This window comes from Podarcis pityusensis (assembly GCF_964106645.2).
Source record: "Podarcis pityusensis genome assembly, chromosome: 4".
Classification (NCBI taxonomy): domain Eukaryota; kingdom Metazoa; phylum Chordata; class Lepidosauria; order Squamata; family Lacertidae; genus Podarcis; species Podarcis pityusensis.
The window spans coordinates 65,824,776-65,850,331 of NC_138027.1; the positions used below are offsets into that span (position 1 = coordinate 65,824,776).

General features: G+C 41.9%; 1 protein-coding gene and 1 long non-coding RNA gene across 5 annotated transcripts in view; one reads left to right on the forward strand and one right to left on the reverse strand.

Moving 5' to 3' along the window:
• LOC308475020 overlaps positions 1-16,189 on the reverse strand; it is a 29,960-nt gene extending 13,771 nt beyond the window's left edge. For both annotated transcript variants that reach the window (XR_013985089.1, XR_013985090.1), the window contains exons 1-2: positions 15,484-16,189; positions 15,113-15,159 (exon numbers count right to left, since the gene is read on the reverse strand). This is a non-coding gene — a long non-coding RNA (uncharacterized lncRNA). The remainder of the gene's footprint in view (positions 1-15,112; positions 15,160-15,483) is intronic.
• A 104-nt stretch (positions 16,190-16,293) lies between these two features.
• The window catches only part of ADGRG2 (adhesion G protein-coupled receptor G2), a 44,263-nt gene continuing 35,000 nt past the window's right edge, over positions 16,294-25,556 (forward strand). For all 3 annotated transcript variants that reach the window (XM_081001583.1, XM_081001584.1, XM_081001585.1), the window contains exon 1: positions 16,294-16,430. The gene's annotated coding sequence lies outside the window, so the exon portion shown is untranslated. The remainder of the gene's footprint in view (positions 16,431-25,556) is intronic.

Genomic DNA, 25,556 nt, shown 5'->3' on the forward strand with positions numbered 1-25,556 from the left:
TGGTGATCATATACACTGTGCAATGCCAGCTTAGCTGACAGGTGATGATACTGAAAACCAGTGCTTTTTTCCTTAAAGAAATGTTTAGGGGTACTCTCATTTTCCTACTCATATTGAAATACTGCCCCTCAATAAGGCCAAACTTAGATTCACAAAATGTTTAGAGGTATGCATACCCCTGCGTTGCGTCCCCCTGAAAAAAAGCACTGCTGAAAACAAACACATAAGTCCATGACATTTTGAAAGCCATAAGATTCTTAAACTATTGCCTTCTAGGCCCACTTACGTAGGCCAAACTGGCCTTGGCTGATATTTATAAAAGTGAAACAAGAAAATAAAAAGAGCACATTTATATTGGGGACTCTCAGTATATTGTATTCTTTTAAAATAGTGCGCTTTCCAGATAGGTTGTGCATTAGTTCTGACTTCTTCTTTAACTGTATGTTTTAAAATTATTCTAGGAGAAATGGTGTTAAGAAGGCAGACATTAATTTTATCGTTCTTGGCGTGGCTGTATTTGCACAGCTGAATATATTGTGCCTGTATTTTACACTTCTGTAATTTTTTCAGGGCTGTTTAGAAGATACAGCTTAGATTGTCAGTCTTTCATGCTAAGCCTTTTCCAAAAAATGTACAGTGCCTGGTGCAGGAGTTGCCACCCCAGCACCTAGGGGTGCCATGATGCCCACAAAGGCCTTCACTGGTACCCCTAGCAGGAGCCCCAGGCTCTGAGCTTTCATTTTTTTAAAAAAGTCTCTAATCCTCCTAGAAAGAAAGAAACATTTGGAGGGCATCAGGTTGGGCAAGACATTATTAGATGGTCTAAACCCCTCACCCAACTCAATGATTTTAACACTGGATGTGTGTGTTGGGGTCTCAGTATGGATGTCTCAGTATGATTACTGAGAAAGGCACTTGTCATGAGTAAGTGTGGCAGAATCGGTGTTCAGAAATACTGTAACACACACTAATAAGAACAGTGTGGTATATTGACTGGTGTAGCAAAACAGTGTGTTATATTTTCAAACAAGGATGGGCATGATAGTTGTGTAATAGATTTCGCATCATACTAGAACATGGGATCATCCAGTGAAGTGGAATGTTGGAAGATTCAGGGCAGAGAGAGAAAAAGCACTTTTTTTGTACAACACCATAGTTAAACTATGGAATTTTCTCTCACTAGATGTAGTGATGGCCACCAGCTTAGATGACTTTAGAAGAGGTTTAGGCATGGAGAATAGCTATTGATGGCTACTAGTCATGTTGGCTATGTTATTCTTCCATCGTTGGAAGCAGATTTCTGGGAATCACACATGAAGGGAGTGCTGTTGCATTCAGGCCCTGCTTGGGGGCTTCCCATAGGCATTTGGCTGGTTGGCCACAGTGAAAACAGGATTCTGGACTCAATGCATCTTTTGCTTAATCCACCAGGACTGTTTTTATGAGTAGCAAAGGAAGGAAGAAAAAACCCACTCGTTCATGTTTGTACCTAAATGTAAATAAACTGTGTGATATCCTTTGGTCAAACTTGGGTCCTTGTCCAACTATGACAAACTATAAGTGTCTTCATCAGTTGTCTCTTGGCATGAATTTACACTTAATACCAAAGCTTGTTATTCTTCCTGGAATTATTGCGGGCAAAACAAAATCTGCTTTAGATTTGCAGACAATGGATCCCCTGACTTAATCAGAACAAAATCTCAGCAGGAAGCCCATCATGATAAAAAAAACAACTCTTCCAAGTACATGGAGACAAGTTGCTTCCACAGACTAGCATCAACCAGATTTCTGTGGCTGTAGCAGCACCATATTGCCTGAAGTGGTAGCACCTTAAAACACCATTAGTAATTAGTTTTAGAGTTATAAAGAGCAACAGTCTGGAACAGAACAGGCTAGGAGGCAATGCTCAAAAGGACACAGCTCATAAACCATATTTCTAATATCTGAGTGGTTGTATCATTTTTGCACTACACAGCATTTTTTCCACACATAGTAATTACCAAGTTTTGATAGCAAAATATTACAGTTAAATGGTTGATCCAAGTCCCCAAACTTCAGTAACAAACTTGGCCATGTTAAATGCTGCACAAGTTATGAAGAGCTACAGGCTGAAGTTGTTAGTAAGAGCATGGGAACTCTTTTTTAAAGTACACACACACACACACACACACACACACACACACAGCATTCTCTCCCACTCAGTGACCTTGCACACAATGTGGTGTAAGCTTAGAAGTACACATAAAATAGCAGAAGCTAGTAAATATGGAAGGGACAAATGGGCTTGTAAACAGAATGACAAATAGATATCTATAGTGACGGTGTTACCAATAGAAACAAGGGCTTTTCAGAGTATTGAGGAACAGCAGCATAATGTGACATGTCAGTGCAATACCATCAAGAGAGAACTGACACCTTGTAACACCACCACTTCCCTAAGCTGTTGAAAGGATAAAATCCTTGCCCTTTTTGATATATGCATCTGGTTCTATCATCTGGCATAGAAAGATATAGAATCATAGAATCATAGAGTTGGAATAGACCACAAGGGCCATCGAGTCCAACCCCCTGCCAAGCAGGAAACACCATCAGAGCACTCCTGACATATGGTTGTCAAGCCTCTGCTTAAAGACCTCCAAAGAAGGAGACTCCACCACACTCCTTGGCAGCAAATTCCACTGTCGAACAGCTCTTACTGTCAGGAAGTTCTTCCTAATGTTTAGGTGGAATCTTCTTTCTTGTAGTTTGGATCCATTGCTCCGTGTCCGCTTCTCTGGAGCAGCAGAAAACAACCTTTCTCCCTCCTCTATATGACATCCTTTTATATATTTGAACATGGCTATCATATCACCCCTTAACCTCCTCTTCTCCAGGCTAAACATGCCCAGCTCCCTTAGCCATTCCTCATAAGGCATCGTTTCCAGGCCTTTGACCATTTTGGTTGCCCTCCTCTGGACACGTTCCAGTTTGTCAGTGTCCTTCTTGAACTGTGGTGCCCAGAACTGGACACAGTACTCCAGGTGAGGTCTGACCAGAGCAGAATGCAGTGGCACTATTACTTCCCTTGATCTAGATGCTATACTCCTATTGATGCAGCCCAGAATTGCATTGGCTTTTTTAGCTGCCGCGTCACACTGTTGGCTCATGTCAAGTTTGTGGTCAACCAAGACTCCTAGATATAAACGGCTTTGAGTGTTCTGAAGACAGGCTTGAGTCTCAGTGACTCAAGACCAAAAGTGAACACACACATGAACACACCACAAAGAGAAGAAAAATGTTAAACTCTGAGAAATTTGGAATCTAGTCCTGATCATTTCATTTTATCCAAAAAACTGTTGTCTCTATATTGTTTATAGCTCTCACTGGCATAATTTATCATGCCTTCAATTATTAAAAAAAACAGATTTCCTTACACTGAGTCATTTATACTGAGGAAAAAATTCAATGGTTTTTAAATAAAGAGTTTTAATAAAAGAATAATAATTTTATTAATGTTTAATTTTTTATATAAAACATATTTTAGATATTTATGATATCCATTTCACAGATGCATATTGCTACTGACAAGCTGTGGCATATATGAAGATAGGCATTTCATAAGTTGTTCATAGCGTATCAGACTCTGGAAAACCTTATAATAAGAGCCTAACCTGGGTTTGAGGTTGCTAGAACTGATAGCTGCACACCAATTCAAACTAGAATTGAGGGTTACACAGCAATAAATTAATATAAAGCATGTGATTTTACATCACTATGGATTGCAGTGAATCTTTTTCCCATCGCTGCTGGTTGCCCCCAAACTAGTAGACTCTATCTGCTTTTTTCCCTAGTGAGAATTAAGTCTACTTGGGAAGAGGGAACAGCCAGATGCAGTGGTTTGCAGGCAAAACGTGTGACTTTAGGTCCTATTGATTTGTGCCAAAATATGAAGAGTGACAATAACTTAGGCATGACTCAATTTTGCCATGTCTAATTTGACCTTCTGTATTAATTCACAGCACCATTTTTAATGTATAGAAGCCAATACATGTGAAGTTTTGTTTGTACAGACTTGGCTGGCTGAGCTGTTTAATGGATGTACACAATGTCACTCAGCATAGCTTGGCACAACCCACACTGTTCCATAAGTTTTCAGCACTCCCAATTTGAACTTGTGCCTCCTCCCTCGTGTTAATTCCAGTTTTAAGACGTGAAGCCAACACATGATCTAATACAAGAAATTCAGCATATAGCTTTTTTTTTTTTAATTCACAAATTGTTTCCAGATTAATAAGAGCATTTTTGTTGTATTCTTTGGCTTTCTGTCTTTTGACCCAAATCTTCAAGAGTCTTCTGTGTCTCCAAATTTTTTGCTAATACCAGTTTAGCAATAGCCGACTAATTGCTCACTATACATTGTCATTTTAAAATCTGAATATTAGTTTGAAAATATCTCAGTTGAGTTATCGTTAGTCCAGCTGATCTCCTGCATGCAAATGGTTCCAGTCTGTTACATTTTGGTTTACAAGATCACCGTATATGTGCAAAAATAATGTTTAACAGCCCCTCCCAACTGTTACCAAATTTACTTCTGTACCATCTTAGAATGTTTTGCTGGGCATCACTGCTACAATGTCTTATACAATTCACAGCGCCTGCTGCAGTGAAACCTCTGATAGCATGGACCAAATTAGACATGGTGTTCTCATGCAAATAGCAGCTGTTGTGGGACCCTATCCAGGGTGGGGGCAGGATGTATGAAAATGGCTTTAACCCTTTGTATCTGCTACAGTCCAAATCCACATTCCATTTGCATTGGAAGGAAAGTACCTACTTGCACCAAATGGGTGCTTTTCTCCCAATGCAAATAGCAGCAAGTTATGCGTGATCGGGACTGGGCCATGGGAGGGGCTTTCAGCGAAGCTTCTATTTAGTTTGGCCCTCAGTGCCAGAGTTTTCACTGCAAAATGATTTTTTAAAACCCTTGCAATTATTATGAGTGATATCAAATTAAGTCATACTCAGGTTTCCTCTGAGTATGACTAATGTTAGATACTCTCTATGTTAATGTCATATGTAGTTGGGACCTGACTGCTGAAGAAGTGTGGTGCCATGAAATGTTCAGTTGGCCTGGCCAATGAAGAGCTTTCAGTCCAAATTTTGTGAAGGAAGGAGATATTGTCAGCTATGTGAGAAAAAAATTGGAACCCACAACAAGGATAAAGACTGGGAAGAGGTCGTGGGGCATCGGGAAGCAAAATGGACAGGACATACAGAGCCAAGGGAGCTAAAGGAAGGATGCAGAAAAGATAACAGACCAAGAAAGGAGAACCTAAAGCCTAAAGATGGATGTTGGACTACAACTTGCATGAGCCCCAGGCAGCGTGGCCAATGATTTGGGATGATTCAAGCTGTGGTCCAATATCTGGAGAGCCACATGGAGGCAGAGAATGATGTTTAAGAAAAAAGGGCTCACAGTACAAGATGGGGAATTTAGTGAAGGCTAATTCCCTTTGAACAATCTCACAGCACTTCATGTCAGAGGAGCTGTATTTTTGGGGGGGCGGGGGAAGCTAGGATGTGCTAGGCAGGCCCACTGGAAACTGAGGTCACGGCAATGCCATATACCGTTTAAAGTGCATTTAACACATTTAAAGCACACAGCTTCCACCAAACTACAGTTCCTAGAATTCTTTGGGTAGGGGAAACTATGTGCTTTAAATGTGAGTGAAATGTCTTAAATGTGTGGATGTGCCCTATGTGGCGAAAGGAAATGGTTTAAAAAGGAATAGACAATGGGGAATAAATGTGCAGGTGAATGAAGGAGTTAAGGTAAAAAACTATATCAGGGCTCTGACTACTGGAAAGGAGTGAGCAGGCAAGAAAGGTTGGCAGGGTCTTTTTTTTAGCAGGGGTTGGGAGTGAACTGGGGTAACTGCCACACATGGAGAGAGAAAGCCAGATAAAAAAAATGACAAAACAGAACTCTAGCTGTGTTCACACTCCCATTCACTCTGCACCCAGGGTGCTCCCACTGTTGGTTTGGAAAGCAGCATACATAGCCAAAATCTGTATCTATCCTGTTATTTCTTGACAATGTAGTATTGATGCATTTCCCCCCAGCCAACTTTGATCTGAATTGAGACAAAGGACCACCTAGCTGTGTTTTAAGCTGGTAATGTGTACACATTCTCTACTTCAAACTATGTTGAAAAATGTTGTTTTTCTTTCCAAAGCAGTGATACTGTCCACTGAAAACATAATCACAGGACCAGAAGTAATTACAGTACTTTAGCTTCATCCTGTGCATTTACTGGGCTACTGACTTCACACTGGAGGGATCTACTCTAAAACTCACTCAAAGAGGCTTTGGGGTTGTTGTCATGCCAAGTGGATAATCTCTTTTGTGACTGAGTGAAGATTCAAAGGCAGTTTGTGATTTGGCATGGGGTGGCTTCTGCTGTTCAAAGGAAAACAGTTTTAAAAATCCCTTTGACATGTTTAAGTCCTTGGATACACCTACTGAAACTCTTGGATCCTGGCTATTATCTCTATGAAGCATTGTGTTAGAATTTGCCATTAACAGATAAATGACAGAGACTATGCACAGATGTAAAATATTTTTTTCCATTTAAAATTTCAGAAGGAAAACCATATTAGTTGGGTTTTGTGTGTGCCCGAAATGATCTTCCAGAGCCTTCCCTAACCTGGTGCCCACCTGGTATTGTTTGACTACAACTTCCATTAGCCTCAGCCAACATGATCATTAGTCAGTGATGATGGCAGTTGTGGTCTAAAACACCTGCAGGGCACCAGTTGAGGCAGTTGGTCCAGCACAATGGTTCTCAAAGTAGGTGGTGGGATTACCTAGGGGTTTGCTAAGAGACAAGAGGATGCTGAATGTGTCAATGACTATCAGATTTTGAAAAGCTAGTATCACTTGATGAAGTTCATCCATTTAGCTGTATTAGTTAATGTAACAACATCATAGCAAGTGTATTGCCTGCCTGAAAGTTGTTTTGGACCATTGTGACAACAAAATGATGGATATTATTTGGGCTTTGGACATACATGTACACATCAAGAAGAGGTCCACCACTGAAATTGCTGTCCATCTACAGACAGAGACAGTTCTGTCTGTTTGTGGATTTTGTAGATGTGCTACAGAACTGACAGCATTACTTGTGGGGTGGTCACCATGGGTCTTGCAACATGCTGTGGATCTGGCTTCTAATATTAAGATAAAAGCCCCTGTTAGAGTAAAACAGCTTTTTTGAGTTATTATAGCTGGATTGCTTGCAACTTGGATCTTAAAAAATTGAATTTGCAGAATGCTAAGTGTTCCAGGATGAAAACACATTGCCAAGTTCCACCCAGAACAAACTTTTATGGCCAAGCTACAACTCCTTGAAAATATGTTTGCAAAATAGAAATGCTGACAATTTTTTATAAAGGACTATTACTATAACTAGGAGCTTTACTCAGGTACTATCTTCAGAGCTCCTAGGCTTTGGCAACTTTCTTTCCCACCCCTTTCAATCTTGTTTGTACCATCCACTGGAATCTGGATGATGTCAGCCTTTCAGCACCTTGGCGTCTGTGTTAGAAACGTTGCAGTCTGTTTGGCCCTGGCCTGATAGAAGCTCCTTTATTTTTAGGGCTGTCACCTCTCTTGGATACCAAACAAAAGGGAGGCTGTCAGTTTGCATAGTTAATTTAAAACATGGAACGTGCAAATTGCCTGTTGCTTGGCATTAAGGATACGCTTTAAAAGCCAGAGGTAATAAACTTGTAAAGAATGAGAGGCTGTTTTGACATTCACCGTAGGTTCATCTCTTCTTATTTTACAAGGAAGGTGGGAATTCTGGGGACAATTCTCAACCTTTTGTGTTATTATCCAAAACGTCATACCTCTTGAAGAAACTGCACAGTGCTACTTCATTTGAGTACCAACTGCTGTTGCCACAAACTACAGACTTATTGTGATGTTGCAAGGAAATTCACAGCAGAAGTGAGTCAGAGCCAGACTGAATTCCAGTTTGCTGGAGAATAAAACCAAGAACTACAAGTCCCCTGGCTTATATTAGGGTCCCAAGGAATATTCATCAAATGCCAATCTGTTCCAATGAATTGTTCCTCCTGTCCAATAGAAATTTAACAAGAGGCAGGCAAGTCATATTATTGATACATTTGAAAGTGGAGAACCCAGATAAGTTAACTCAGTGTTCCCCAACCTTGTAGTCCAAAAACAGCTAGAGACCCAACTCCCATCACCATAGCTAGCAAGACTAGTGGTCAGGGATGATGGGAATTGTAGCCCCCAAACAGCTGGAGACCCAAGTTTGGGGAACACTGAGTTAACTGAATCTCAGGTGTCTGGGTGTTGGTTCTACATCTGTTTCAGCTACCTGGTCAGCAAATGTCATTCACTTAAAAGGTGAGGTGCCTGGTTTTAGGATCATGGAAGTTTCTTTTTTCTTTTTTCTTAATAGAAGCTGCTCCTCAATCATGATACTGTAGCTACCAGTCTGGTGAAGAAAGATACCACAAACGTACTTAGATCTATTTATGACTTCAGGTATTAAGCATAAGAAGAACCTTGCTGGATTAGGCAAAGACCCACCTACTCCAGTATCCTGTGCTCACAGTGACCAACCAGATGTGCAACGGAGGGCTGCAAGCCAGACATGAGCACAATGGTATTCTCCCCACCTGCGATTCCAAGCAACTGATATTCAGAGACATACTGCCTCCAACAGTGGAGGTAGAAAATAGCTCTCATGGCTAGCAGAATTGATTACAAGGCAGCAGAAATTCCCTGCTCTGATGAACCTCTCTTGCTCAGATGAAGTCCTGATTGCGTTGTCAACCACAGATTTTCTTTTTCATGCAAGAACCTTCCAGTTTAGGAAAGTGGATATATTTTCGAGTTGGTAAACTTCAAGAACACTTAGCTGTGTCAGCATTATATAACAATTTGTCCCACAAAGGCTACAAGCTGTTGAAATTATACGTAATTATTTATAGCTATTAACCTGTTACAGCGTATTTGTCAAAGCTTTCTCACTTTGTCATGAATTGCACGGTTAACTAGGCAGTCCCAAGTGTTTCTCCACTGGTTACAGTTTGTTCCCAGTCTATAATATTTGATTTGAAGCTGAATCAATAGGGACTCTCCTGTTTTGCACCAGCGGCAGAATGTTCCTGGGTGGAGCCAGATTCTTTTCAGGAGTCATATCAGATAATTACTCAACAGTCAGACACAAATGTGGGATGTGATAAGCCTATGATGTGGTAGGTTAAGTTATCACTAATATGATGACCTACTTAAACTGAAGTTGTGAACTTACTCAAAATCCCTCACTCCTATGAGATCTTAGGGTGGGGTGGGTGATCAAGCTTGCTGGCAATCATATAATCTCAAACGGGAGCAGTTCCCTCAAATATCACTTTATAGTGACATGTTGCTGGCTGCCCATTGATGAAGGGAAAGTGCACTCTACATAATCAGAAGTACTTGTGTGGGGTGGTAGCCAGTTCTTCTCTCCTTCCCTTGCAAGTCACTTCCCTACCCCCTACCCTAGTCCCAGGGTTGGGTCTTGTCTTCCCACCTTAGAATCTCTGCAATCTTGGCCACCCCATTTTCATTCTTGCTGGAATCTGCTTTCCTAGTACTTTCCTTGTGCATAACACTGGTGAACCAGACCTCCTCAGTCAACAGGATTTCAACGGAGGGTTCAGTCCTGCTCAGTTTGATTACATGTGTGTGCTCTTCTGCTGGGAACAGGCACATGCAGCCAAAGCACAGTGTGGGGCTGTGCCACTCCTCCTTCCTGTGCTATGCTCTGCCCCCAGCAGCTGTCTCAACGTGATTTGGATGAAACATAGATCTGCCCAGTTTGGCCTGATCTGGTTCGGGCTTTGAACTTTGGCTGTATCCTATGCACAGTCCTATTTCTTTCTTTTCAAATTTGTTTAAAAGCACTGCAGTTTGGAACAGTTTTGTGCACCATCTTGATTCAAAATATCATCTGACAGCATGCAACCCAGGCCAAAAACCCACTTTTCCGTCATGCCCGAGTGTCCAAATCAGCACATTTTGAAACCATAATGCCAAACTGGGTGAAGATAACTTCAGAGACTTCCAATTTAGAACATTTTGGTCTGCCAACATGATTCAAAATGGCACCCATATTAAAAAATATATAAAAATTGCCTCCTCTGTTTTGAGAACCGCCATGCTAAGTTTGGTGACAATATCTCAAGAGGCGTTTGAATGCATAGAGAACAGGTGGATATTTCCCCAAACACACACACACACACACACACGAAGACTTAGCAATTTTCATAGCACAGAAATATCAGTTCATGCTAGTTGTGCCGGTTCAGCCTTTGCAGCAGTCACTGCAGCAACCCATCCGAAACATTAATTTGCTACTTAACGTAAGAACTGAAACAGAATGCTTCTTTGCAGTACTAATTACACATCAGACTGCATATATCATCTACTTTAAAATGCAAACAATTATAAATTTGACTATTAATCAATAGGTTTGGGACTGTAATTTTACTGTGCTTTACTGCATAGATTATAGAGAGAAAATATTTAGATGGTTGTAAAGCACATTGTGCTTTCCACGGCCAATGTTTCACGCATTGAAAAAATAAGTTGTTATAATTTTTTGGATGTTTTCTAGAAAATGTTAGAAACCTAATATGATGTCATTTCTTATTTACACGGTCTGTTTCAGACAAAATGCACACGCTATATTTTTAGATAAAAGTTAAATAGCATTCAGTTTCAGGTTCTGATTTAGATATGAACTACTGTTTCTAGATCTGCTTCACTTGCAGAGAGATCATGTACTGAAGTACTGTCATTCCAAAACCTGGAATCTGATGACAAACCATGCCTGGTTTCACTCCAGTAATTCCACTGGACACCGCCCAGTTCTAAAGATTTACTCTACTGTAGCCAAGAGAAATTACTAGACTTTAGCTTTTGTCTTGGAAAGTGTGGATTTCTCCCACTTTTGACAACTAGCTTTAATGCAGGGTATTTTGTTAGTCAGAAGGTTACTTGCTTAAAGTTTTCCTCCTTTTTATTATTCATCAAGACTCCACTGGACACTCGTTTCTCTCTTTCTGGATTTTTACATGACATCAATAAAGTTTATGCTATGAGAGGGACTGTATTATAAGAATTCTGTTCTGTGACATGGGCAGCCAGGTTGTGCCACAGGCAACAGGGATTTATGGTACAGGTGGACAGGTCAAAGAGATGATGATGATGATTAAGAAATTTATACCCCTGCCCATCTGGGTTTCCCATTATATTAGCTATGCCAGGGTTGGGCCTCTTACCTACCTCTCCTGATGCTGCCTGCCTTCTTTCCTAGCTCAGTAGACTAGAGACAAAACTACAGCTATGAATCTAAGTGGATTCATATCTACACACGTGGTACGTATATACATAGAATATGGCAATTGAAGCAAAACCTTCTCTTGATCATGTGTTGGCCAGGAGATTGTGTCAGCATCTAGGGAATGGGACTAGCCTGCACATTTTCAATAACCCCTTTTTGTGTTTGGCATCCATGGGGCCTGAAAGGCTGAAGAGGACTTCAAAATCAATCAAAACAGAATGATGGGCTGCTGTTGTTTTATATCTTAGGGCTGATTCAGTTCAAGTTAGTTGCCTCAATTTTTTTTTTTAAACCCAACCAGTTTTCATCACAGCACCCTGAAATGTCCACAGCAACTCACAATTTTACCAAACTTTTCTTAATCATTCTACAAAATGGCAGGCTATGGATAACTCCTATTTTACACTTTTAAGTTCTTTACATAGGATATACACTTAGCTAAGTTTTCTGGTGCTAGGTCTCAAGAGGGGTATGTGTGTGAATGAGGTTTGGAGACTTTCCTGGGCATGACCAGTTGTGACATTGATGGCCTTTTCTCATACTTTGGACTTGTGCCATGCTTACAACAATTTTACTTGATTAATCCTTCTTGATTAATCCTTGCAATACACACAGTGCTGCTACACACAGTGCTGCTTGTCAGAGAATAACAGTTGCCCTTCTACATGGTTCGGGTGTTGCTTTCACTGAGAACATTACCTGAGAATTGGCTCTTCTGCCCATTCAGAACTTGGGGTTGTGTGTGGGGACCAAATGGAATATTCATCTCAGCCTTGAGCAGCAGGATGGTTGAAAGAGCACAAAAGGATCCTGTCCTCTATAACTGTAATCTGAATATAAACATATGATGGTGTATTAGCAAAAGTAAGTATTTTTTAATTTGCAGGAACCAGAATTTAAACTTCTGTCCAGAAGGACAAGATTTAGCTTCACACTTTGTAAGAAAGAACAAGAAGGGAAAGAAATTTTCCTGGAAGAAAATGCTGTGCAGAGTATCATCTGCCCTAAAGGACCTATTAGGGTCACTTTAACCCTAATTAAAATAGCCCCTCACATGGTGCTCTTAGTCTACTGACCTGCTGAATCCATAGCATCACAGCTCCTGAATGTTTCACAAAATACTAAGATCAGTACACCAAGAAACCCCGACCATCCTTAGCTAAATGGCAAGTAGCACTGTGGATGTGTTGTGACACAATTAGTGATTATGTAGAAGTTATTTTTTTCTTTAGAACTGCTATAACTTTCAGGTTATCAGGAACACTTCCTAAGAAAGCAGAACAGCTCAATTGCTCTGTGAATTACACATTTCTTTTTCTTTTGCAAAACAAAAGGTTAAAAATTACATCCAAACTAGACCAATGGGTTTATTATCATGTCTTTGAAAAACTATGAAACACAGTTTGAACAACAAAGAGGTCACCGTATGTATAAAAGTTTTTTGTTTTTTTTAAGGAACTTAAGTCATTTTTAAAAGCAACAACACAAAAACCACATTGTGACCAATATGCAAAAAGTAGTGATGTGAATTGCCTTTGATCTTGAGGTTTGTGTACATCTGTACCAGGAAACATGCAAAGCATTATGTTTATATGCCATTGTGATTTGAAATGCACTTAACATAGAATGTCTGTATATAAACTGCTTATTGGGTGATACTTAATTATGTTTTACACCGAGTGGACCCACTGGCATTAATGAACATGACTAATTCAATAGGTCTACACTGAGTAAAACTTACTTGGATTGTTGAATTGTGTTGTTAATCTGCTTTATATACAAATTTTCTGGTTTATGTGAATTGCAGCTCACACTAATAATGTTCTTTGCCTCTAGTCATCAGTGTAAGATATTACCCTTACCATACACATCCCCAGAAAGGTTTACAATATCACCTTATTATCTTTGGGTTAGTCACTGCAGCACTAGCACATTGGTTCCAGGGCAGTTTTAGGATCACCAGGACTAAACTGGTCATTTGAAGATGACCATTAGGCCATTCTCCTTGAAGTGCCTACTCTGCAGAGTACTCTACTCTGAAGTGCCTACTCTGCAGAGTACTCTACGGAGCTCTCTTGGGCAAACTTGTTTGATTATTGTTGCTTCATATTTGAGAGGGAGCGGGGTTTACAGTGAGTACTAAAATGATCCTTTTCTCCTCACTTTGAAACAGGAGTGCCAACTTGAATAAATATGGGGGGCAGGTAAGCTTTTCCCCACATGCTCGATCACAAGACGTGGTGTGTGCACACTATTTGAATGGCAATGCCTATCAATTTTTGGGGGTGCTTTGCCCCCTCAAATATTTTATTGGTGGGGCCGAAGGGACCTCAGACTCTAGGAGTTGGCTTCTATGTTTTGAAATGTATTATTATTTAACAAACTTTCTTTGCTTGTATCTTCATAACATACCAAAATGAGTTTTCACAGTTGAAATGTGTGAAACAGTACAATCCAATATATACAGCAGATCCCACTGTGTTCAACTGGACTTACTCCCAGGTAAATATGCACGCGATTGCAACTTGGTTCCACTATTATTTGACTGAACTCTCACAACAATAAATTACATATATCAGAGAAACCAATGGCACAGATTACAAAACTAAAACGAGTGGTTTAGATTCCCACCACACATGACAACACACATGCATGTGATTGCACAGAGCTGTCTTTAAGAAAATTTTAAGGCTCTCCATTATCTACCTCCTTTGCAGTCTTTGCATCACATCACTGACATTCATCTGGCATTAGTAATTTGGAGGCTGCAGTTCTAACATCATACCTAGATAAAAACCACAAGGACAAATGCTGATTCCCAACTAGCTAAGCTCCACAAGCACATCTATGTGTGTAATAAAGGTAAACGGACCCCTGACCTTTAGGACCAGTTGTGGACGACTCTGGGGTTGCGGCGCTCATCTCGCTTTACTGGCCGAGGCAGCTCGCGTTTGTCCGCAGACAGCTTCCGGGTCATGTGGCCAGCATGACTAAGGCACATCTGGCGAACCACAGCAGCGCTCAGAAATGCCGTTTACCTTCCCGCCAGAGAGGTACCTACTTATCTACTTGCACTCTGACGTGCTTTCGAACTGCTAGGTTGGCAGGAACTGGGACCAGGAGCTCACCCCATGGTTGGGATCTGAACCGCTGACCTTCTGATCAGCAAGCCCTAGGCTCTGTGGTTTATCCCACAGTGCCACCCGCGTCCCTATGTGTGTAACAGGACAGACCTAATGTGATAATCTAAAACAAGAGCAGCAAGTGTGTGTCTATAAAACAAAGGGGGCAGTTGAATAGGACATAGCATGCTGTAGGGGAGGGATATATTGTTCAGCTGAAGGGCAACAGTCCCTCCGGCACAACCTTTGGGGCCAGGGGGCATGTGGCAGTGATGGGTGGGGCCAGAGGCAAAAGTTGGTGGAGTGATGAATGCAAATTTTACTTTTGTACGCACATTCACCTAGGACACTGCTCTCTATCCTCCATCTAGGGAAGCATCATCAGGATTGAAGGATGCATTCCAGGCAGACAAAAATGCTCAGGGAGAGCTTGAAGCATGGCTAGTAGTGGCTGTGTGGCTGGAGAAGAGTTCTGAGAGAGCTAGGGAGATTGGCCCGGAGGGCTGCATTTGGCCCCTGGGGCTGAACTTTCCCGACACTGCTGTATGTCAGAAGATTGTGATGTGAAATAAGTGGGTTACTTACTTTTTTCATTGCAAAACTGCTGTCACCTGAAATGAAGCAAAAGTCACCTAAAAGGAAAAGAAAATAATTAAGGTTAATCAGAAAAGGCTCTCTGAGTAGCTTCCAGATCACAAAACTTAACAGTCCCTGCCCTCGGGCCTACACTCTTAAAAAGACATGACACAAAGAAAATTAATTGGGAGGAGGAAATACAAAAAAAGATTCAAACTGGAGAGGAGGAGACGGATGTGGCAAGTGACAGAGAGATATAGCTCCTCCACTCCACATTAATTCTCCTTTGCTTGCTCAAAGCTTATGCAGTGGCTAGACTATGTCTGCTTTTTATTGAACATTCGTTATGATTTGTTTATGAGCATTCATTCTGCACTTACCCTGATCTCCTTATTGTCATGGTATTTGCATGTTTTCCCATTCATCATCTGTCCTTCCCAAACTTTTCAATGCATTTCCTCATCATGGTCCAAACGGCGAGAAGCCCATACATTTTTAAGAAGTGGATTTGCTGCACTAGGCCCACAGAGCGCTTTAATCCACCTTAATACTGCAAAACCTAAAGTTCCAGCACGCACGTGAATCCTTTATTTAAAACACTGATGGTCAAGGGGCTCCCATAGTTCTCCATGGAAGCACCTATAGGCATCCCCAGCTCTTTCCCTGCACAAGTGGCCGTATAACAGCCATTCCCCAGTGGCACCATGCAGTTGACATCATTTCCACTGTGTTCCCCCGGCAATTTAGTATGGGAAGCTGTGGTGCACCTAAATCAAGCCACTAAGAGGCCTGTGGTACGTCAAACTATGTGTAAAGTTTTCAGCTTAGTAGTGCTGTCTCCTCGACTTGTATCTCCACTTGGCAAAGGTAGCAGCAGCAGGTGACTTGGAAGGAAGACCTCTCTCTGGCTGGGACCCCGAAGAGCTGCTGCCAGTCAGAGTGGGCAACACGGGGTGAGGGGACAGATGGTCAAGCCGGGCAGCAGCATCCTCTCTGCTTCATTCTGACTAGTTTTGTCGGTTTACATTAGAAAGTTCGAGGAGGGAAAGACGTGCGCCCACCACCACAAGCAGCACCCTGACACGAACACCCACCCCGTCCTGACGGCTAGGACTGCCCCGCGTCGTCTCCGGCTCTCCAGTTTCCTCCTCCCGCCCGCGCCTCCCCTCCTTCTCCTCCCCTCGCTGCCGCTTCCACTGCTGCGCCGCGCCTTTTCGCCTCCACTTCAAAGCGCCCGGGTGCCTCCACACCACAGAGCGGCGAGGGGCGAAGGAGGAGAAAGAAGGACCAAGTTTCTGCTCAGGGCGCTGGAACCGGGCAGACGCAGGTGCGTGTCTGCGTCTTGAAAGGGGTCGCGCGCAGGGCGGGGTGGCGGTGGGGAGAGACTGCTAGGCGCCCAAACAGAGGGGAGAGGCGGCGAGGGAAACTCCCGCCTCAAGCAGACGCCTCGTTGGGACCCCGAGGCGGGCGACGGTCAGGGCAAGTTGCTGGAGCGACTGAGGTGAGAGAAGGGGCACACGCTGCTTTGTCGTCCTCCAGACGCCGCCAGCTGCCGTCGGGGCAAGGAGGTGGGTCAGGGAGGCACCGTAGGCAAAAAGAGCGAGTTGCTCATACAAGTTTGCCATCTGTGCGGGGGGAGGAGTCTTGTCTTTTTTTTTAAAAAAAGAGCGTATTATTTGGGCTGCGTAATTAGACAAAGGATGAATGGAGCGGGGGAAGTTCCCCCCAGAGGAGTAGCAATGGTTTCAACCGCTGAAGGGTTCAAGGACTGCCTCGTATGAGGAAGATGCTTGTGTTGGGGAGGCAGAGGGAAATTCTCTATTCAGTTTTTCCGTCAGTCAAGCTCCAGAGAAAGACGAAGGGAAGTCAAGCCAGGAATCAAAGAGCCACAGACACATGACACTTTTTCTTTTTTTTTAAGGAAAGGCAAAGTAGTTTCAAGATTCCTCACAAGTTTAGTTTATTGGATTAGAAGCGAAATGTGCTTTTTGCTGTGGTCATGGAATGATCAACAGGTGTAAGGTATGTCTACACAATGCTAAATCTGTAACAGAGGAATTAGCAGGCAAGAAGTCGGAAGTAAAGAAGTGGATACCCAGTGGAAAGGATAGCTATTCTATCTCCTAACACCCCCTTATTTCTTGTCACAACTGCTCCTAAGAGGTGTTTGAAAGTTGTTTGGAGAGAGGAGGTAAAAGTACCGGCTTTCCCACTCTTCCGGAATTGTTGAATGGATCTGGGAATTCAATCTGTGTTATTGATTTTTTTTTTAGTCCGTTTGAGATAAAATAACAAAGGAAAAAGAATCCGGTAGCATAGTTTGTAACAACAGCCCCACAGTATGCCTTGTAAGAACAAGAAGAGATGTGTCTTTTACCTCTGTTCAATTAATCTAATCTTGCAAATATAAAGTGTGTTATGGTGTAACTAATTTACCTGAGGTAACTGTGGAGGTGTCTTTTACTGTGGACTGTAATAGGTCACCTTGTACCCATTAGTCATATGCATTAGCACAATGCAAAGTTAAAGCATTTTTCAGGCCCATTAATTTCAGTGGGACAGAATTAAACATGTTAAGGCGGCATTTCTAAACTTCCCCTGCTAGGAAATGAGTCCACTGAATTAATCAATAGGACTTTTTTTCTGGGTCAGTCTATATAAAACAATCCTTGCTTGAAGTGCTTAACTTCAGCTACTAGATGCTATCTAGAACAAACTTAGTTGGTCTCTAAGGGGCTACTGAACAATTTTTTTTATTTTTAAAATATATTTCTAACCAAACTTGGACGCTTTTATGCCCTGTTCATTTCTTTGGGAGAGTTGAGACAAGCGTAACTCTCCAATTTAAATCAGCAGAACCAATCCTTTGTATGTTTATTCAAGAGTTAATCCCACCTTATCCAAGGGGTCTTGCTTGCAGATACCTGTGGTTACTCAGTGGCAGTGTGTAGGCAAAGGTCCCATGTTCAACCCTTGTCATCTCCACGTCAGTCAGGATGAGTGCATTGTGTCAAACCTTGGAGAACTACTGCAGTCAGTGTAAACCAGGGGTTGCTAACCTTTTTAGTCTGAGGGCAAATTGAGATTTTTGAGGTTGTCCCGTGGGTAATACTCTGCTGGTTGCTTCTTTCCCACCTCCCCTGAATCAGCCCCCTCCTTGACATACAGAAAGAATGAGTGTATGCACACACCCATACTTTCCAAAGGGATATTGGGGGAAAGTCAAGTTCGGTAGAGTTAATGTGAGCCTTGAAAAGCACATAGAGCTGGAAGAGTGGTGCTCTTTTCCAATCTGAAAGAAGAGCTGAAAGAAGCGGGGAACAGTACCACTCTTCCAGCTTCCTCCCTTAGCTCTATACAGTGGTACCTCGGGTTAAGTACTTAATTCGTTCTGGAGGTCCGTTCTTAACCTGAAGCACCACTTAAGCTAATGGGGCCTCCTGCTGCTGCCGTGCCGCCGGAGCACAATTTCTGTTCTCATCCTGAAGCAAAGTTCTTAACCTGAAGCACTATTTCTAGGTTAGTGGAGTCTGTAACCTGAAGCGTATGTAACCCGAGGTACTTGACAAGAAAAAGGTATCATCCTCACCACCTCCGGACAAAGGAGACAGCGAGGGGCTTGGAGGCTTTGTGTGCCCACAGGAACCACATTCATGACTTCCTGTGTAGAAAATACTGGACTGGGTGGACCAATATTCTAACTAAGACATCTTTATTTATTCCTGTAGAATTGCAACCTTCAGCACTTTTACCATCGCATGGCACATATTTTTTATTCTTTGTAATACCAAACTGGAGCAAGAAAAAGAAGGAACTGTATTGCTAAGTGCATGTAAAGAGCATTTCATATTTGCTTATTTTTTTATTTTTAAAGTCAAGTTATGCCCTGTTTTTCTTTACAAAGAAGAACACCCAGAGCGGTTTAAATGTAATTTCTATGGGAAGTCTGATGAACAGCACTTAAAAGAGCCTGTAATGCTTGTCTTTTACATTTCTGACAGCACATTGCCCAATCTCAATACATTTGTTTTAAAATAATGAAGATTAGGCTGCAAATAATATAGAAGGCATGGCTGGCTGAACAGGTTTTTCAGTATGTTTAGGGATAAGGTGAAAGAGTTCCTCAGTTTAATGAAATGTAATACAAGTTCAATCATTTATGAAAGAAAAAACTGAATGATTTACTAGCAGAATCAATCTGGGTGAAATGCACCCAGCGAACACTTCAAAATCAGGTATTAACTTTCCCATTGAAACCAGTGACATATTGAAATTAACTTTGGCTGGGACATGGCTTTCATCCTGTCACCTTTCACCCTTTTATGATTTTGGGGAGGAATTAATGTTACTTTTCACTCTTAAATATTTTTTACTGAAAAGTGCTCAGCACCATGCTCTAATTTGCCATGTTGTGTCAGATGTTGTACACTGCATTGTTGTACAAACTGCATTGTTCTAATGGCAGGTGTGTTTCACACTGGTATTAAAATGGTCTCTTCTGTGGTTTTGGGTTTCATTATTTACTCACAGTGCACTTACCTTAAATCATCCTCCCTTTCCATTTTTTTCCTCCTGTCTAATGCAGATTTTTTTTGTTCGCTGGCCATGTGTTCAGTTCTGTTGTTGTACATCTGGGACTAGGGTCACTGGATGCAGGTGAAGACTTCACTATTGGGCATACTCACAGTTTTGGATCTTTGTGATGGTAGTTTATCGAACAAGCAAGAGTGGGGATAGTATATGGCAGTGCTGCAAACCAGGAAAAAGAAATGGACCTGATATATTATATCATATTACTATTTTTATGGCAGGTTTTAGGAATTGTGAGATTTCTCTTGCTCATATTTGTGGAATATTTTGATGTTTAAAACAAACAAAAAAGGCCACGTGTCCTATTGCTTGGTTTGCTTGGCTGTATGTTGCTTTATGTTGCCCTGGGCTAGATAAAGCAACTAACAAATTTAAATAATAATAATCATAATAATAATAATAATAATATTGCTTGCAGGTCTTCTTGGTGCCTTCATGCTCATGGACAAGAATACTGGAAGTTTATTTGTTTATTTAATAACAAACAAATAAATTGTTTATTTAATGAGCAATTAGGTTGAATCTGCTTGCATACTTTATATTTTTGCAGAGTAAAATGTTAAAGGCTTTTAAATACCCAGAGCTTCAAATTAAGGGAGTTTTCTTCAGTTTCCCCCTTTCCACCATTGCTACAGCCCTGGCTCCTTAACTTATTATTTGAGAAGCAGGTTAAACTTGTGTAAAGTTTGCTTATATACCCTGCACTTTTTGATTTTGAGTTCACAAGTAGTAACGAGGGTAGTAGTTACTTTCCATGGCTAGCTTGTGTCAGCTCTGCAGTTTCCCTTAATTTATTTAGCAAAACTTCCTTGATACTCAGTGGCAAGAATTTTTCTGCAAATAAGTGCCTATTATTATACTTAGGCTTAGTTACATTGGGGTATGTGAGCTAAAGGGTTCTGCCAAACTCAGTGGAAAAAGTGTGTAAGGGAGAAGAGAGAGTTGATGGAAGGAGTGGCACCATGCAACTTGCAAGGAGGCAATTCCAAGCATAAGAGTCAGCAAGAGAGAAGAGGTGGAGTTGTCTGAAGAAGCAGGAAACCTTTGAATGGTTGATGGCGATGGAGCTGGAGGAGTGAAAGTCGCGATCATGAATGCAATGGAGGCTGGTCCGTTAAGGCTAATGGGACACTGCCCACTAATTTCAGTCTGCCCTCAGCCCAGCCCCCACCTGTCTGCCTTCTTACTGCCATCAGTCCAGGGTATAGCACTGCATGTCAGCTCCCTCAGCAATCTTAGTGTTACCCTTGTAGAACTCAACAGGGAGGAGCATGGGGACAAGATTAGAATTTGTTGGCTGTGCCTGTTGTTGGCTCTGGTTCCACCTACTGTTGGCTTCCCTGCCTTCCACCCTTCCAGTCCCAATGGTCACCAGCAACTAATGCATTGCAGTATGAGAGTAGAAAAAGAAGTGGCATGGGGGAGTTTGAAAGTAAGGATGAAGGGTCTGATTATCACACAGTCAAGCTGTGTGATAGAGTTCTGGATAGAAGTGAAGGATGTTTTGCTGAGCAATGGCAACCAAAGACCAGAGGGCAAAGGTTATAGTAGTAGCTAAGGTGAGAGCATGAACCTCAGTTTTTGCCAATAGGAAAGCCTGCCTTTTCTCAGTGTTGTAAAGAGAGAAGCATCAGGCTTTGCTGGCTGACTGGATATAGGAACAAAATAAAATAAAATTCCTTCCTGTAGCACCTTAGAGACCAACTAAGTTTGCTATTGGTATGAGCTTTCATGTGCATGCACACTTCTTCAGATACACTGAAACAGAAGTCACCAGACCCTTATATATAGTGAGAGGGTGGGAAGGGGTATTACCGGTACTCAGAAGGGTGGTGGGAATGGGTGACTGGCTGATAGGTGTGGTAAACCTGTTGACGACTGTTAACGACTGCAGTTGGTCTTACAGGAAAAAGCAAGGGCTGAGATAGCTAAAAATAGCTTTATCATGTATAATGAGATAAGAATCCAAGCTATTTTTAGCTATCTCAGCCCTTGCTTTTTCCTGTAGGACCAATTGCAGTCGTTAGAGTAGTCAACAGGTTTACCACACCTATCAGCCAATCACCCATTCCCACCACCCTTCTGAGTAATACCCCTCCCCACCCACTCACTATATATAAGGGTCTGGTGACCCTTTTGTTTCGACTACGGCAGACTAACATAGCTACCTACCTGTAACTGGATATAGGAAGTGAAGAAAAGGGAGAGCTATCAAAGCTTTATCCCTGCAAGGATGGTGACATCATAGAGTGTGAAAAAGGAAAGAAGGACTTTGGAGGAAAGATAAGCAAGTCTTAATACAAGGATGATAATGAAGAAGAAGAGTTTGGATTTGATATCCCGCTTTATCACTACCCGAAGGAGTCTCAAAGCGGCTAACATTCTCCTTTCCCTTCCTCCCCCACAACAAACACTCTGTGAGGTGAATGGGGCTGAGAGACTTCAGAGAAGTGTGACTAGCCCAAGGTCACCCAGCAGCTGCACGTGGAGGAGCGGAGGCGCGAACCCGGTTCACCAGATTACGAGTCCACCGCTCTTAACCACTACACCACACTGGATGAAACATAAAAGTGGAAATATCAGACACGGGGACATTTAAAAACTGCCATATACTGAGTCAGAGCATTGGTTTAACTTGCTCAGTAATGTCTACACTGACTGGCTGTGGTTTCAGACAGGTGTCTCTTTCAGCCCTAACTGGAGATGCCAAGGATTGAACCTGGAGGAGGGAGAAAGTTCTATAGTGGAGCTAAGTGTCATCTGCATAAAGGTGCAAGAGCAGTTCCACGATGAACCCCACTGAGGAGACAGAAAGAGAAGGAAAGCTTCTCCTTGTGGAAACACAGGAAGACTGTTTATGCAAATATGGTGGGACAAGCTGAGGACAAAATCACAGAAACATAGAGCATAGAGCAAGAAAGAGTGATCAACTGTATTTAAGGAAGACACTGGAGACATGGATAGTAGACAGGTCAAAACGGATAAGGGTAGAGCACAGACTTTTTGAGAGAAGAGGAGCAAGCAGAGAGGAGATTTTACATAACTTGACTGTAGGTTAGGGTCTGCCCTGGCTTGCATCAGCAGCAAGACGCAGGCAAGATGGGTCAACTTGGAGGAATTGTTTTGTCTTAGCTGTGTCTACCTGGTTTCTCAATGTATCTGTATTATTTCATGACCTGGTATTTTTATCTGGATGGGAAGCTGGTGATTTCATTGTGGGGAATATTCTTGCCACAGTTAGATTCTGCAGAAGTTTAATAAGAATTAAAACTAGAATAGGATGGCAGTCATAGTCACAAATCACTATTATCATGGATAAGGGCTTCCAACTCTTTTAAGCAATATATGAGTGAGGCTTCTTGCATTGATTTCAGTGGGATTTCTGCATATACATATTTGGGACTGCAGTTCACAGCAACCTGTATTCTAGATACCTAGCATATATGTTGTACCTACAGAGCAAAGCATCGTAATTGCTTTATCTGATTGCACTGGGATTTCCATCCCTGTTTTTGGTGTTTGTTCCCAACACCTTTCTCCAATTGTACGTCTCTGCATGGGCTGGTTTGCATGAAACAGCAAGCCAAAATATGGCTTACTGGGGCAACACAACACAAATGTGCAGACGCCTAGAGAGAAGCTTGCAGCAGCTTTGCTCCCCTCTGGTCTCTTTCGCTGTTGTGATGGCTTGGCAAAGTGTCTGAACTGGGATTTGTGGTTAAGCTTTCTCCTTACTAGCCATGAGCTGTAAGAGTACTGATTTAAGCTAAGATTTCACTACCCATTTCATGTGAACCATATGTCAACCTCCCCTCTACCTCTCTGACAACACATCTTCCTCTTAAATTTCGAATTCATTTGAATACAAGTAAAAACAAGAAAGCTAGTGTACTGCCTGCACTGCTTCCATGTGCAAGGTGCCTGCTTGTGTGGTGAATGGTTGCTTGCTGGCTCCTTCATCTTAAATTACCCGTGCTAGGGTAAAGAGGTAAGATGCTAAATGCGGCTGCACACAACTATACCTTTAAAGCACATTTGAGGCACAACACAGGGGCCTGGTTCGCATGACATGGTAAGCCAAACTATGGTTTACAGAGACTGTGTGGCTTCCCGGTGAGTAACTTTCAGCTGCTTTGCTCCTCCTCTATGCTTTTTGATACTGTGCTTAGTTAAGCCAAAGTTTATTTTAACTATCCCTGTAGCATCAACTAACTAGATGAAGGTGTTTCATAGCTGCTTGTAAAGTGCAGGATTTAGTAGACAGGGAGATTTAGAATGCAGTTTACCAGTGTTCCAGATACAGCATAACTCCCATAAAAAACAACAGCAAATAAACAAAAATCCTTTCAGTGATCCCTCTTTAAAGTCACCTACCTCCACCAGCGGGTGGCGCTGTGGGTTAAACCACAGAGCCTAGGACTTGCCGATCAGAAGGTCGGCAGTTCGAATCCCCGCGTCGGGGTGAGCTCCTGTTGCTCAGTCCCTGCTCCTGCCAACCTAGCAGTTCAAAAGCACGTCAAAGTGCAAGTAGATAAATAGGTACCGCTCCAGCAGGAAGGTAAACGGCATTTCCATGCGCTGCTCTGGTTCACCAGAAGTGGCTTAGTCATGCTGGCCACATGATCTGGAAGCTGTACGCCGGCTCCCTCGGCCAGTAAAGCGAGATGAGCTCCGCAACCCCAGAGTCGGCCACGACTGGACCTAATGGTCAGGGGGTCCCTTTACCTACCTCCACCAGCAAATCTTACATGATGGAATCTTAACACTCTTTTTATTATTATTATTTTTTAAGGCGCCAGAAAGTTTCTGTGCAATACCATGAAACTTCAAAAAAGGAACACCATATTTTTTCTTCCATTTGCTACAAATATATTTTATATATTGCCAGTAAGCCAGTAAAGGACTTAAAGAAAGCCACTTCATTAGTGCATGGGAACAGCTCTCTTGACTTCAGTGTGATGTGGCTTGCTTCCTTAGTGCCTCCTGGAAAAACCTACAGGAAAAAAAGGATATTTTATAAAGAAGTTGCTTCTATTAAACCAGTTGCTAGTTTTCACAGTGACATAAAACTTTCCAGTGTTTATACCTTCCCCATTACATATACTTTCTTGTGCCAAGCTTTTTTAAAAAAATATTTTTACTATTTTTGTATGCCAATCTGGACACACACAAGCAGATTCACATTCTAATAACCACAGCAAGTAATTGGAGGAACAGGCAGGGAGCCATGTAATGCAGTACTAATTGTTGGATGAGTCCTTGTGGTTTTTGTCCATGTATTGACTTAGATTTGAACAGAGAATGACTGCTACAACACAGTGTGGGTAAACAGACATCACTGTGCTAATACTGCTATCTTATTCATGGAAGAAAATTAATGTTAACAATGCTGTTAAAATACTCAAGAGATATAAAGAGAACCTTTCTACAACAGAACATTTGCAGATTGTGCTGGAATTATTTTTAATTAACTGCTATCAAAAGATTCTACTTTGTTTAAAATTGTATAATTCTATCATATTGCATTTTCACTCAGATTTGACATTAAAATGACAAGAATTGCCTGAATTCCTGATGCTTTTGGTACCAACAACATAGGGAGGCTATTGCCTTATAGCAGGTATAGAAAATCTTGTTGCTGCTGAACTACAACTCCTGTCACTTTTTTTTTTTTTTTTGGGTCTTTGGCCATGTTTGCTGGGGCTGATGGGAGTTGTAGTTCAGTAACATCTGGAGGGCTGAAGGTTCCCCAGACCTGGTTAGTTCTGCTTATGGGTTTCCCACCTGGCATCAGCTGGCCAGTACTCTTGGAAATTGAATGTTGGAATTGGTGGACCTTGATAGGATCCAACTGGGTGCTTCT